Raw genomic sequence first — 11,927 nt, forward strand, 5'->3', positions numbered from 1 at the left:
GATAATGTACAAGTGTCAGCTTTTTTCCACATTTTCAAATGGTCATGTCATGTTGATCAAAATATAGTAGATGGTTCTCTTTTGAATAGTCTTACCCCTCAAAACATCTAGGCATTAGTTCCTTGCATAAGCCATTACATGCAAAATTGTTGAACTATTTGTCATAAACGGTCAAGCATAGTTTTACACAATTCTATTAGACCTTTTGTACAAAAACGTGAATTCATGAATCGCGCAGGTGTAATTGACCCTCACTCATGAAGGAATGTAAAGTGTTAGTTCAACCAACAATCAACCAGTTGTCTAAATTGCTCAAAGGTGCATCTCATGAATAATCAATTGGCAAGCATATATAGACAGACCACAATACATAGTTGCAATTTTCCAATAATGGATGGACCAGGAAACGAACAGGGTCAACAGCCAAGAGGAGGAAGAAGAGGAGCAAGGATGCGTGGTGGAAGGCAAAACAGATGAAGAGGCAGAAGAGGACATAGGCGCATATCTGATGACATAAGGGCCACTATTGTAGACCATGTTATCAATCATGGCCTTACAATGGCTGAGGCGGGTCGAAGGGTGCAGCCGAATATTGGGAGATCAACCGTGTCCTCAATAGTTCAAACGTTTCGAAGAGAGAACAGGTATGTCCACCAATGTACTGTGCACTGATACTGTATATAAGCAGTATACTTCCTACAATGCTTCATATTACAGTAGTCCACTTGTATTTCACAGCAATCAGCTTACATGCACCCACCTGTATGTTTTACAGTAAAATGTGTATTCGCATAGTTTTTGTGTATGTGAAAGTGTGCGACGCATTACTGTATTTTCCCCCACATAGGACTGTAGATTACCTCAAACTGGTGGCAGAGGACGCCTTTTCACACCTCAACAGGAGGAGGCTATTTGCACCATGGTCCGAGCAAACAATGCCATGAGACTCAGGGAAATACGAAGGACCATTATAGAAGACAACGATGTCTTTGAAAACATACATACGGTGAGCATGTCAACCATCGACAGGGTGCTGCATAGAAACCAGATGAGTATGAAACAGCTGTACCGTGTACCATTCCAAAGGAATGAGGACAGAGTTAAGGAGCTATGGTACCAGTATATACAAAACATATATCTATGTACATAGGCGGAAATCCCCCCCCCCCCCCCCCTCTGTCCCCCCTAGTGTTGTAAATAAAATAATGATATATTCTTAAAATAATTGTTTAAGAAATGAAATAATACAAATGCAAACGGGGCAATAACAAAAAACGTTTTAAACATTTTTAGTCCCCCCTCCCTTGCCTCACAGTGCTCTGGTCCACTGCCTCCGCCCCTTTTACCTCACCACCGACACACACACACACACACACACATTCCGGTGGCGGGAGAGATGAACTAAGTTTTTGAGTAGTTGTGGAACTCCAGTAAGTCAATGTTTTATTCACTTTAAACATCGGATGAAGTGATTATTTTCTCTTTAATATACAGGTCCTTCTCAAAAAAATAGCATATTGTGATAAAGTTCATTATTTTCCATAATGTAATGATAAAAATTAAACTTTTATATATTTTAGATTCATTGCACACCAACTGAAATATTTCAGGTCTTTTATTGTTTTAATACTGATGATTTTGGCATACAGCTCATGAAAACCCAAAATTCCTGTCTCAAAAAATTAGCATATCATGAAATGGGTCTCTAAATGAGCTATTAAAGGGTTAGTTCACCCAAAAATGAAAATTAAGTCATTAATTACTCACCCCCATGCGTCGTGGAAATCTCTTGAACTCTCGTCTCAGGCCCACAAGGAAGAAAAGGAGTAGTCGAATAAAGTCGTTATTTATGTTTTTTTTTTCGGAAAAAAAAGTATTCTCGTCGCTTGATAAACTTATAGTTGAGACACTGTAGGCACATGGAATATTTAAACATGTTCTTTAATGACTTTCTGGGCCGTCAAGTTTCATTCCCTCTGGCAGCCTATGTAGCAGTCATCCACCTCTCAGATTTAATCAAAAATATCTTAATTTGTGTTTCGAAGATGAACGAAGGTCTTACGGGGTTGGTACAGCATGGGGGTGAGTAATTAATGACTTAATTTTCATTTTTGGGTGAACTAACCCTTTAACCTAATCATCTGAATCAACTAATTAACTCTAAACACCTGCAAAAGATTCCTGAGGCTTTTAAAAACTCCCAGCCTGTTTCATTACTCAAAACCGCAATCATGGGTAAGACTGCCGACCTGACTGCTGTCCAGAAGGCCATCATTGACACCCTCAAGCAAGAGGGTAAGACACAGAAAGAAATTTCTGAACAAATAGGCTGTTCCCAGAGTGGTGTATCAAGGCACCTCAGTGGGAAGTCTGTGGGAAGGAAAAAGTGTGGAAAAAAACGCTGCACAACGAGAAGAGGTGACCGGACCCTGAGGAAGATTGTGGAGAAGGACCGATTCCAGACCTTGGGGACCTGCGGAAGCAGTGGACTGAGTCTGGAGTAGAAACATCCAGAGCCACCGTGCACAGGCGTGTGCAGGAAATGGGCTACAGGAGCCGCATTCCCCAGGTCAAGCCACTTTTGAACCAGAAACAGCGGCAGAAGCGCCTGACCTGGGCTACAGAGAAGCAGCACTGGACTGTTGCTCAGTGGTCCAAAGTACTTTTTTCAGATGAAAGCAAATTTTGCATGTCATTCGGAAATCAAGGTGCCAGAGTCTGGAGGAAGACTGGGGAGAAGGAAATGCCAAAATGAAGTCCAGTGTCAAGTACCCACAGTCAGTGATGGTCTGGGATGCCATGTCAGCTGCTGGTGTTGGTCCACTGTGTTTTATCAAGGGCAGGGTCAATGCAGCTAGCTATCAGGAGATTTTGGAGCACTTCATGCTTCCATCTGCTGAAAAGCTTTATGGAGATGAAGATTTCATTTTTCAGCACGACCTGGCACCTGCTCACAGTGCCAAAACCACTGGTAAATGGTTTACTGACCATGGTATTACTGTGCTCAATTGGCCTGCCAACTGTCCTGACCTGAACCCCATAGAGAATCTGTGGGATATTGTGAAGAGAAAGTTGAGAGACGCAAGACCCAACACTCTGGATGAGTTTAAGGCCGCTATCGAAGCATCCTGGGCCTTCACAACACCTCAGCAGTGCCACAGGCTGATTGCCTCCATGCCTCGCCGCATTGAAGCAGTCATTTCTGCAAAAGGATTCCCGACCAAGTATTGAGTGCATAACTGAACATAATTATTTGAAGGTTGACTTTTTTTTTGTATTAAAAACACTTATTTTATTGGTCAGATGAAATATGCTAATTTTTTGAGATAGGAATTTTGGGTTTTCATGAGCTGTATGCCAAAATCATCAGTATTAAAACAATAAAAGACCTGAAATATTTCAGTTGGTGTGCAATGAATTTAAAATATATAAAAGTTTAATTTTTATCATTACATTATGGAAAATAATGAACTTTATCACAATATGCTAATTTTTTGAGAAGGACCTGTAGATGGTGCTGAGTCATTAATAAATCATGTCAAAAAACAAATATATGATTGTGTACAGTGTACCAATGTACTTTTGTCACTGATGTACTCTGCTATGTTAGCGATTAACGTTTAACGTTAACTTACCCTTGTTTAATACAGTCTGCGTTTACCTAGCTTGTTTAATACAGTATCCCCACACCCACACCCACTAGGGTGGCCATACATCCGGATTTTGGCTGGACAGTCCGGATTTTAAGCCCCCGCCTGTCCGGCGTCCGGCGCAGCCTCAAGCCGGACACTTATTTGTCCTCCTTTTTGGAGTTGCGCTGAATTGTTTTAAAAAAAAAGTAATATAAAAAACCCGCATATTGATAGCGGCTCCCTGATGGCCGTAAATTAGTTCAAATCTCCTGGAATCTAGAGCCGCTCATGCGAGACAGAACGTGCTCCAAACCGTGCAGCGCGCAGCAGAGAGCGGGAGACCTTGCGTGCCCTCAGCACAACCAAGTTTAATAAACAAGAAGTTAATATTAAGTGATGTACATTTTAGACACCATATAAACCAACGAAAATAGTTGAAAACTAAGCCACAGCACTAAGAAACACACCGAGGTGTTTCCTTACTAAATGAATCAGCTCTATGAACAATCAGTTGAATGAATCTCAATGACTCACTCATTAACAGTGACTTACTGCCTCCTACTGGCGGTTTTAATTTCACATTTAAAGTATCTTTTCATGTTTTAAATAATTTCAAATATAAATATTTAACATTTTATTTTTAAAACGTCATAATATTATTTATGTCTGTGTAAAAACATCTAAATGCTACTTTAACCCTCATTTATCTTTGGGTTCTATGAGCCCAATCGACTTTTCCGTAGTAAATAAATCATGGTTCCCGTCATCTCAGTTGCATAAAATTGTGTCACTTTTTCTACATTATCTATCTATACACACAATGCACACTATACACTGGGCTTGATTCGTTGTTCTAAAGGTATGTAAAAAAAAATCCATTGTATTTTGGTGGCTTGATGAATGAAAAAGCTAACTAAATTGACCAAAAAATTCTTCAAAACCATACATTTTTTGTAAATAAGTTGTTTACACATTTTTTTGGTAAATTTAGTCAGCTTTTTCATTAAACCAGAAAGAAAATTTGAGAAGAAGGATAATGGAACTGTTTCCATGCTACACTAATAATAGTAGTAAGGCTTTCCTCGGTGTACACGTATCCTTGCAAGTACAATTTTGCCTGTATTATTGGTGTCCCCTTCAAAAATTGCTCTTGAGAATTGTTTAAGTTTATTGTCCCCCCCAACATTGTGATGAAATTTTCGCCCCTGTCTATGTAACTACTTTACAGCAACATTTTATAGTGATATATAGTACAGTAAGCATAAACTGCACACATTTCCATTGCTGTGGAAGAAACATGCAATATATGTACATTTTATGTCACTCTTCCTTACCAGACCAAATTCAACTCTGTGTTATGGGATATAGCGTATAATGGAGTTGGAATCAAGTGAACCCTCTCACAACTTTGTATACGTGGATGAGGCTGGCTTCAACCTGACCAAAGCAGAAGGCGGGGTCGGAATATCATCGGTCACAGAGCTACTGTGGATTTGCCAGGCCAACGGGGAGGAAATATCACCATGTGTGCTGCTATTTCGGAGCATGGTGTCCTAACCCATATCCCCCTTATAGGGCCATACAACACCCAGCACCTACTCAACTTTTTAGAGAGTCTCTACAGGGCTCTCATCCCTGATGAGGAGAGGGGTCTGCTTAGAGAGGATTTGCCAAAGTATGTGGTCATTTGTGATAATGTGAGTTTCCATCGATCAAACATCATAAGGCAATGGTTTGTGACCCACCCGAGGATGCTCATAGAATTCCTCCCACCTTATTCACCATTCCTTAACCCAATTGAGGAGTTCTTTTCAGCATGGAGGTGGAAGGTGTACGATCGTCAGCCACACACACAGATGACCCTGCTGGCTGCAATGGATGCAGCGTGTGAGGACATCACAGTAGACTCCTGCAGAGGACGGATAAGGCATTCCAAAAGATTCTTTCCATGCTGCATTGCAAGGGAAAATATCCGGTGTGATGTGGATGAGAATATGTGGGCCGACAGACAGGAACGTCTGGATGTGAAGAGACAGCACTAGAACAGTACTGCGGGCAAGTAGGTACTTTTGTACAAGTAGGTTTTGTGCCTTAGGGGTGTTTCCTGTGTTTCTTTCTAATTTTTTTTTTTCCTTTGTGCCCCTTGTCTTTTTCTTACTGTAAATTATTTTGTTTTTTTCTTTCATAAAGTAGCACTAGTAAAAGCTGTGAAAAACAAAATCCTGTCCAGTCTCTTTCAATCAATAACCCACATACAGTAAAATATAAGTAGTGCTGTTGAAATCGATATATATGCCATAGAAGTGCAGCCTTGTGCATTTTGAATACAGTAACTGTCATCCAAACTGTAGCCTAAGTTTACATCAGGTAATACTGTCAAAGTACACAGTTACATTGACAATATGCCTAAACATTTTGATGACCTTGTTCGTGAACAATGACTCAATGACTTATCATTCTGATGACACTGACATGATCATTGGCATGAATATTTACTTTTGAGAGATGTACTAAGGATTTTTAGTGACTGACTAGCTTTAAAATCATATCTATTGTATATTGCAGTTTGTACAAATTGTTCTGAGAAATGCACTTATTATTTTGCACAGGTTAGGGATGATGTGAAAAATGCACCAAAGCGACTGAGAAAAACTGTGTATATATAATATCATTACGTTATATATTAAGGTATAACTAGGTAAAACATCCAAAATAACTTTTTATTCAAGTCTTAAATAATATTCAATATGTTTGTATCAACCTGATAACTTTATATAGGTGTGCAATTCACCTTTATACTCATTTATACAGTCTTTAGTTGCTTATGCGTTATTATTATTATTTACATTCACTCAAAACCTGGGGCCCGTTCTTCGTACGTTGCTTAAAACATCCGAGATCAAATGAGACATCCAAGATGATATCATAGTGCTAATCGTGATCCGGCTGATTGGGTTCTTCGAATACACCTGTTGTTTATTCTCAAGGTCGGACATCCGGGACTTTTACTCCTATAATGCACTGCGCGCGCATAGCAACGCGGCGAAGGGTAAAACAAACAAGCGCCCGCCATTAAGCAACACGAAAGCGGAAGATAAACAAGCGCCGAGAATCATGCCTAAAAACTATACATTTATGCAGTTAGCCTTTATTGGCTTTTTTGAAAAAACGGTGTCCCTCACTGACATTGTGTTACATAGTGGCTGTTATGAGCTCAGTCTGTTAGTGGCACAGCTTGTACAGTGCTTTTGAATGAACAGTTTTTTTTAATGAATAAAAAATCGATTACATAGTTAATGTAATCGATGCTTGATGGGTATTTAAACATGACTGCTCGTGTAGGACACATGGTATGTACACATGGTGTTCATACGAGGTGATTTGATGAGGTAATTGTATATGTCTGGATACTCGAGCCTGGGGCATGCTTTTGGGTTGTTCTCCCAGGACTCAGCTGGATGCCGATAGGGACAAGATTGTAATGCTAAACCTACAAGCGACAGCTTTCTGTGGTACCTGGTCAATGCAGGCGCTAGGAGACTGTCTATATATATTGATAAGACATTCTGTAATAGAAGAAGAAGATCTGTATTCATATAGCTGCTAGCGCCTTTATCAGACATGTAGCGGTAACGTTAGCTAGTCACAAAGCGCTTTACATGAGTGTTTTATTACATTCACTTCTCACCACCGACATACATTCACATACCATGCATCATTAATACAAAGTAGTCTGTTAGTACCCATAACTGACATAATCCACAGCAAAACTTCTGTGAATAGATACCTTTTTGATTTGCCTCGGGCTGTGTATTCGGTTTGTTTTACCCTTCATACACGGCGGCAGCTTGTTGCTATGCAGGTCACATGATTTGTGACGTAACGCCGACCAAGAGAATGATTAGTATCGCTGGATTGAGTTATCTGAGATAATCAGTAGCACCTCAATGCAGTACATGAGATACACGGGGAGGAGTCGGATCAAGATCCAAGGGGTGGAGATGGGTAGGATTAGGGTTGGGTTTAGGGATTAGGGGTGTGTTTAGGGATCAGGGGGCGAAGTTGGCTAGGTTTAGGTGTATGTAAGGTGGGAGGAGTTGGATCTGAATCCGACTCCTCCCCGTGGATTTCATGTTCCGCAGTGAAAACCATCTCGAGATAATTGCGCGTTCATGCGTTGGTTTAAAAAGGGATATGTATCGATAGTAGAAACATTGATCAGCAACGCTGCTATTGGATGTTCACCGTGGCCAAAGAGCGCACTCAATTTTTCACCGCAGCAAAGCAAGAGTTATTGCTTGAAGAATATGCAGAATTTGCAAACTTAATTAAAAGTTTTAACCTTAAAACTTAATGTGCAAAAGCCAGGAGAGAGGGCTGGCTAAAAGTACCAAATTAAGTGTGTAGTGACCTTGTTAGATGTTTTTATCACTTAGACTATTACAGTAGGCATATACATTTTTGTATTTTAATATCTAAATAATTAATAAGTTTGTTCATTGTAATGTCAGTCATGGCTAGAAAATGGGAACAAGTAAAAGTAAATTACTAGAATATTCTACTTAATGGTAATTTGTACTTATAAGGGACTGGTAATAAATGTTTGCCTGTTTATAAAAGCAACCAAGAAAAAAGCTGAGAAAAAATGAAAAGAAAAACAAACAGGTGGTGCACCCCCACGTTATACCCAGGCAGAAGAGCTGGCCCTTGGGTTAAATGTGAACCGACCCATTGTGGAGGGCATCCCTGAGGGCCGCTCTTCCTCAGACACAGAGGCCAGTCGCAGCAACACCTTCATTACTGGTAAATGAGCATTAAATGATCCTAGTACACTGTAAAATAATTAGTTGCTGCATTAAATTGAGGAGGCCTAAGCCCAATGGCTGTCCAGTCATATCAACTGTTAAATGTTGAGTAGTAATGAATTGCTTTGACTTGTGAAACAATTGTGAAACTACATGTAGTTAATGTAAAAAAAAAAATAAAAAAAAATGTTGCCATGAGTTATTGATCACATTTCCCCCCAGTGTAGGCTACTTCATTGCAATGAAATTGTGTTTTCCTCTTTTGTGCAGTTTTAAACAATACACCAACACTTTTATCTGTTTCCAAGCAAGTGGTGGCTGAAGCATGTGCAAGTGGACTTTTTCTAACTTTACATCAAAAGGGAAGAAAGTACAACACTTTGTAATGCCCATTTTTCCCCAATGCACAGGACAGTGAAGAAACCCTCACAGGTGACTGTCTTTTGGAGAAGGTATCTCTAAGTGCTTAAATAACTTTACTTCATTTACATTTGAATTACCTATTATTTCTGAATGCAATATGAGTTGCAGGAGTCCACATCTACAGAAGAGTCTGCACAAAGCAGTGATACAGAGGTGGCCAGTGTTGTACTTTTCCTTTTAATTGCTGTTGCATAAGGCTTGTGTTGACAGGTTTACCCCAAGTCCCCTGCCCCACCACCCCACCCCTAGAAAATAGAGTATTTTGAAAAAAACTTGACAACTTAAAGAAAAAAAAAAAACTGGCACTAGAGATAGAGTTACTTCAAAGGAACTTCAGAGTAAGTGCTAATATTATTTCACACAGAGTACTATTGCTGACCTTGCATAATATCTCTTATTGCAGGCAAAATTTTCTTTACAAAGAACAATTGAAATAAAACTCAAGGAACTAACCATTTTTGTCTTGTCTTTTATTAATGAAATGTTTTTTTTTTCTTTTTTTCTGATGGTGGCAAATGTTGTGTAATATGGCACATGCAATGTCACAGGCCCTGTCAGGTGCAATAGTTGGCCAAAGTTAATTTCATTGTGTGCCCTTGTCCTGGCTTGAGCTGCATTGTAACTGGTCTGGGGTTTGGGTCAGTGAATGGGGTCATAAAACACCAGTTTGCCTTTGTGTATATAACACAGTGAGCTTGATATTTATATTTTTCCTTACCACATTCAAATAATGTGCGTAATGTGAATCTCTGAAAATTATTGAGTCATGCACAGATCCATTTTGCTTCCACATTTGTGATATGGAAAATAGTCACACATCATATAAGAGATTTTAGTCTGTCAACTGCCTTTTTTTATTTGATATAATATTAATAATATGGAATATTAAGAATCGCTAAAGTAACTTGCCTACACATTTACATTGTGATCCCCCTTTCGGTTCATAGAATCTCCCTTCACTGCACTGTGTGCGCAGTCTATGGCACCAATCACATTAAGGAAGCCACATACTGTGTCATATTAATCGGCATTGTCATGATTGCATGATCTTCATTAAAAATTATAATATAGGCTACCTGCGTTGGCAAAAAAAAAAAAAAAAAAAAAACTGCTATAGCCTACAAGTACAACCTTGGGTCTTAAGTGGCTTGGAAATGCCACAAAACCCCCCTAAAAACTGCTTGAGCGCCAGGTAAACTTTGCGAATGGTACAAAAGACACCACTTTTCAAATTATCCGCATCTCTGGATGAAAGAGCCACTCAGTGGTGTAGTCTACTACGTGATACGCAGGTATACGCCGTATACCCACTAGAAAATGTCAAGGATTTCCGTATGCCCACTAGGAAATGTCAAAGATCTCCGTATACCCACTTTAAAAAGCGTGAGGATTCGTAAACGTAACAACATCATTTTGTGAAAGAACTTTCATTCATAAATTCACCCCGCCGTGACGTTTGTGTTTGCACAGCGACACGGATCGAATCGCGGAATCCAGCAACAAATGTAACTTCTGTAAAGCGGAACATCACGCAATTTGGCCATTTTTGAATGAATAAATCAAAAGTAATGATACAATGAATAAAATATCGATATGTACTAAGTGTCTATGAATATTAAAGCTCAAAAAGACTGCTTTATTGAAATAAACTCTGAATGTTCTGCGTGTTTCTGTGAATGAGCGCTCAATGTGTGCTCTCCTACACACTGACGCGCGCGTGACACTCGTGGCGTGACACTAGTGGTGGAGGACATGCACACATTTGAACTTCATTGCAGAGCTTTTATGAGTCACTTCACAAGAATTTTACTATTTCATTTGATAAAACTATCGTCATTCATTCGTATCATATACACACTCACAAACTTTAAAGTCTTCATTACAACCTGTCAAAATCAAAGTTTTGTATAACTTGAAGAAAATATAACAAAAATATATTACTATTGCACAGTAGAGTATACTTCAAGTAGGCCTAATAATAATAATAATAGTTTATTTAAACACACAGAAGCTGAAATGTCTTTAATTTACAACCCACCAAAATAAAAGTTTGTAGAGATAAATAAAGTAACTCGAGGGAATTATGAAAGAAATTGCACAGTAAGATGTAGGCTACTTTTTAAAATTATAATAATCAAATCTATTAAAACATAATTTTAAAGGAATATCACACAAGTTTTTAAAAAGTACATTTTTATTTGGGCTTTGGGTTGGGGGTTGGATGGAGAGGGGGCGAGAGGGTACGGGGGGCTTGGGCTGGTATATAACAGTATACTCACCACAAAAAACTAGACTACACTGGAGCCACTAGCAATTATCTCAGGACAATGCACACAGTTTGTGCTGTTATTAAAGGCCAACTCCGACGAGTCGAACATTTAATGTGCGTTTCCAAAAAAATAATGATGTAAACGACATCCTCACGAGTCTTGAGAAAAATTATATATTTAAAAAAAAGTAGGCTACACTATCGCACTGCATTTAAAGACTTCCCATATCACCCGCGATCTAATCCTGTTTACATGAAATAAGCCTGCTCGCGAGCAGGTTCAAGCTAGCGCACCTGTTGCTATGACAGCAAGTCTAGCATGAGCTTCGAAGAACCAAACAATCCAAGATAATGCCAAATCGTCAACAATCAAATCCAGCTAACTGAGTTAGCGACGTACCTGGACTCGGTCTTGACTCGGACCTTTTTTGGACTCGGTCTTGTCTTGGACTCGAACCTCTTTGGACTTGGTCTTGCCTTGGACTCGACTAGTCCTGCATGGTCTTGGACTTGTCTTGGACTCGACAAAGGTGGTCTTGACTACAGCTGTTTTAATAGCCACCATTAATTGTAAAACAAATGAAATGCACAGACGGAGACTCTCTGTGGTCATTAAAAATCCCAGGATATCCTTCGGAAAAAAAGAGTAGCCTACCCAGCTAGAAATTTTTTGTTCTAAAAATGTTCTGAGAACATTACCATGCAGTGTTCTAATAATGTTTTCAGCGGGTAGTTTTATTTTGATTCCCAGAATGTTCTCCTAAAAGCTAGGATAACATTCTCTAAAAACATTCTAAA

General features: G+C 39.2%; 1 protein-coding gene and 1 gene segment (V, D, J or C); both read right to left on the minus strand.

Moving 5' to 3' along the window:
- Positions 1-11,927, minus strand: part of LOC143722427 (uncharacterized) — a 218,227-nt gene that overhangs the window by 151,632 nt on the left and 54,668 nt on the right. The gene's annotated exons all lie outside the window — the stretch shown is intronic.
- Positions 1-11,927, minus strand: part of LOC143721976 (immunoglobulin gamma-1 heavy chain-like) — a 108,237-nt gene that overhangs the window by 81,484 nt on the left and 14,826 nt on the right.

Source organism: Siphateles boraxobius, unplaced genomic scaffold (genome assembly GCF_051911475.1).
Source record: "Siphateles boraxobius isolate OS27281-9 unplaced genomic scaffold, OSU_SipBor_1 66, whole genome shotgun sequence".
Taxonomy (NCBI): domain Eukaryota; kingdom Metazoa; phylum Chordata; class Actinopteri; order Cypriniformes; family Leuciscidae; genus Siphateles; species Siphateles boraxobius.